Source organism: Sorex araneus, chromosome 2, assembly GCF_027595985.1.
Source record: "Sorex araneus isolate mSorAra2 chromosome 2, mSorAra2.pri, whole genome shotgun sequence".
Lineage (NCBI taxonomy): Eukaryota > Metazoa > Chordata > Mammalia > Eulipotyphla > Soricidae > Sorex > Sorex araneus.
The window spans coordinates 72,434,965-72,439,275 of NC_073303.1; the positions used below are offsets into that span (position 1 = coordinate 72,434,965).

Below are 4,311 nucleotides of genomic sequence, written 5' to 3' on the forward strand. Positions count from 1 at the left end.
TTTATTATCTATGAGTCTACTATAGGTCATTTTGGCTGCATTCTAGGTTTGGCAATTATGATAAAACTGCTGTAAACATCCACATGAAGAGATCAGTGTCTTTGGGTAGATAATAAAGAGAAAAACTGATGAATCAAATGGTAAAATACATTTAGCTTGGTATGGAATTGTCAAACTGTCTTCAGAAATGCCTGTTCCATTTTGTACCCCACCATGAACAAATAATGCACTATCAGTTATCCATGTAAGAGAAAGATTTTTGCAGAATATATATTCTAGTGAAAAAATTTTCATTTTTCTTTAATAGAATGAGTTTTGTTTGAGGTACACATTCAATAAACTTTTTTTTTTTACTTTTTGTGTCACACACCAGGCAATGCACAGGGGTAACTCCTGGCTCTGCACTCAGGAATTACTACTGGAGGTGCTCAGGGGGCCATATGGGATGCTAGGAATCGAACCCGGGTTGGCCGCGTTCGATTCCCAGCATCGCCCTACTCGCTGTGCTATTGCTCCAGCCCCCACATTCAATAAATTTGAACTAAAGTCATGTCTCAGTCAAGTAAAGAGTTACTAGGACATATTGTATGGCTTAAGAAATAGGGGGGAGGAAGATTTTCTTAAAAAACATTAATTCCATTGACAATTAAACTTTGTGTAAGAGTAGCAGCTTTATCTCACAAATAATGTGATGAATGCAAGTTCATTGCGTTAAATATGCATCTTTCCAATTAAAATCTTTCTGAAGAAAAAAAGTTCACTCTGAAGAATAAGTACCACTCTTCTCACTAAAATATATATGCACAAGACTTCTCCAGCAGGGAGAAAGTTCGGTAGAAGGCACAAAGCACGTACCTGATTTAGGTCACTGGTACCATACAACTGCACCAGCAATGTTAGGTGAAGTGTTAGAGGCTCTCAAGCTGGTTTGCTATGACCCTGGTGACCTCTGACACGATGGAACTAGAGCATTAAACTCACAGACTTTGTGAATCAAGTATCACTCGAAATGGCCCCATGCACTCTGAGCATTTTGTAGGTGCATTCCCCAACCCAAAATAGAAAAGAAAAATATTAAGTAAGCTTGCTGCATTCAGAAGTCATATTCAAATCAGTTTATTCTGTCTGGGAGTGAGAGAATTGTTATATAGTGATGAGAGTTCATAGACCAGCAGTAGAGATCAGTGAATACAAGTTTGACCTGGGAAGCTAGCATCACCATTTTATCAGTATGTGGCTGTAGGTCAAGTTTCTTGTCTTCTGGAACACTGGTCTCCATCTTTGGATACTAATAACTATATCTTTGTTGTTTGGTATTGTTAAATATTTTGAGATTAGATGAGTAACTCTTTGCAAAGCACTTAGAACATGTGAAGCATAAAGGAACTATATTGATGATTATAAATAAACTTCCGCAGTTCTGAGAAATAATCTGTTTAGTATTCTGGGTGTACACTATATATCTCGAACTGAGTTAGAGAATTAGAAATAAGGAAAAGTCTTTTCACTATTAGGTTCACAGCTTTCAAGATAATCTTTCAAAGATATATTTAGAAAGTAAGTGGTTATAAAAGTTGGAATTCCAAATTACATTGCTTGGAAATTATCTCATTTGAACATTCTGATAAATTATATCCTATATATTTTATTATAGTGGATATTAATTTGAAATAGCTTAATATATCTAGTAGATGTTATATTTTAAAAAAGCATATACATATTTGTTGTCTCTGAATATTTTGTCAACTTTTTCGGTTTCCATAAAACAGCATTTAATGATCTCTTTAAAAATGGCAGTATTCCCAAAATGTTTCAGATTTAGACTGCTCTCTAATTCTTCATTTCAACACTAACCATTCTCATTATCCTGTAGTTTGTGAGGAATGGTCTCAAAATATTCTGTTCTTAACTTTTCATTTTGTTAATAATCCATTATTGTTTCCAGATTAATTTTTATTTCAGTCTCAGTTATAAATTGCTCTCTCCCACTTACTTGGACATCACTTGGAACTTATTAGTTAATTACTGAACTCTCTTTGCATTCATTAGTATTTTAGATTTTTGTCATTTGACAATATTGGGTTTAATCTAATTCCAGAAATATTCATTGAAGACCCATTCAGAGGAGACATACTGCTAGATTCTGTCTGGGATGTGAAAAGGATGAACAAACTCTCCTTTGTCTAAGGGAGTATGCAGTCTGAGGAGAGAGACTGGATAGCTTTTTGAAAAGGCAAAATAAATTAGATCTAAAATCTATAGAAATGACCAAAAAAGTCACATAACACGCCTGAATTCCAAGCTCAGTTTTACTAAAATCACAATTTTTATCCACATTTTTATTTATGATTTCATGACTATTATGTCCATTGACTTCATTTCTTTGTTAAGAGTAAGTAGCTGAGCAAAACACAAAACATTTTAGAGTTTTCTACACACTGATAATTTTCCTCATAGATGTCACTAAATTTCCCAAAACACCGCATTCCTCTATGTATGCTGATAGATTGTGTCTGTCATAAAACTCTTTGTAGTCATATCATTTTTAGTTAGCTACCATAACTTTTCGAATATGAGCAATGTTCAGATTTTTGCAAAGGAAGCAAAATCATGCTCATTAGAAATTATTCCTAATCTGTGGAGACCCTCCACAGGACCACTTTGTAAACAACACCTGTTCTTATTAATTTCACCGTGTTTTGAAAACAGGATGTCCTGTCACGCCCACAAGGTGTAAGAAAACAGGATGTCCTGTCACGCCCATAAGGTGTAACTAGCCTATCAGCTGCAGACACTTGGGCGTAAACAAACAGCGAGAGGTATATAAGGAGGGAAGCTGCCTAGCTAGTGGTTTTCCCCCCTGGTTCCTCTTCTTTCGCCCTTAGTCCATCCTTCCTTCATCCGTTTGCATGAGAAGGTCTCTGAATAAAATCGCTGCAAGAAGAATCTCCGGGTTGCGTGTTATTTTACACTAATTGATTGAGGCAAGGGGATATTTTAAAGTAACATCTTTTAGACTTTAACATAATTTGTAATGAAATGATAAGTTTTGAGGTTTTTCAATGCTTTTCTTGGATTGCGTAGTTTGGGAAATCTGAGTTTCAAAAGGAACTCTTGAGATAAGATCATTCGGTTATTCCTTTCTCCTTTCTCCAGCCGCCATGTTTAAGTCAGAGTCCCTCAAAGAGTTTGAACAGCTCCTAAAGATCTTCATGGGAGGGCTGAGCATTGAATCGACAGGCAAAAGCCTGATAAGCCATTTTGAGCAATGGGAAAAGCAGACAGTGAGGTAAAGAGAGATCTCAACACCAAGCATTGTGTTTGTCACACCCCAATGGAGGAGGTGGATGCAGCCATGGATGCAAGGCCACACAAAGTGGACGGAAGAGTTGTGGAACCAAAGAGGGCTGTCTCAAGAGAAGATTCTCGAAGACCTGGTGTCCACTTAACTGTGAGAAAAAGGTTTGTCAATGGCATTAATGAAAACACGGAAGAACATCACCTAAGAGATCATTTTGAACAGTATGGGAAAACGGAGATGATTGAAATCATGACTGACCGAGGTAGTGGCAAAAGAGACGCTCTGTTTTTGTGACATTCGATGACCATGATTTGGTGGACAAGATTGTCAGTCAGAAGTACTGTACTGCCAATGTGCACAGCTGTGAAGTAAGGAAAGCCCCGTCTAAGCAGGAGATGCAATCAGTGTGCCATCCAGTCAGAGAGTTCAAAGTGGCTCTGGGAATTTGGTGGTGGTTGTGGAGGCGGCCTTGGTGGGAATGACAACTTGGCCGGGAAGGAAATTCAGTGAGGGAGGTGGACTCGGTGGCAGCTGAGGTGGTGGTGGATATGGTGGCAGTGGGGATGGCTATAATGGATTGGGCAATTTTGGAGGTGGTGGAAGTTCCAATGATTTGGGCAGCTACAACAATCAGTCTTCAAACTTTGGACCCACGAAAAAAGGAAGTTTTAGAGGCCCAAACTCAGGCCCCTATGGTGGTGGAGGCCACACTCATGTGTGGACAAACACTCAAGGACAATTGTATAAGAGGTTATTTTAGTTTCTCTTCTGTGGAAAGTGAAAAGCATTCCAACAAAGGGTTTTAATGTAGATTTCTTTTTTAATTTTTGCACCCATGCTTTTGATTGCTAAATGTAATAGTCTGATCATGATGTTAAATTAATGAGTCTTTTAAAAATAATTAATAAAGGGAACTCTGGAAACAGTGCAATATTTCTAGAAGTATTTGATTATTGGTTTTTTATATCCTTTATCAATACTTTTGTTGTCTCATATCCTTTATCAACAAT

At 37.3% G+C, this 4,311-nt stretch overlaps 1 pseudogene; it reads left to right on the plus strand.

The window, feature by feature from the left end:
* Positions 1 to 3,161: 3,161 nt before the first annotated feature.
* Positions 3,162 to 4,061, plus strand: LOC101541756 (heterogeneous nuclear ribonucleoprotein A1-like; annotated as a pseudogene).
* The last annotated feature ends 250 nt before the right edge of the window (positions 4,062 to 4,311 follow it).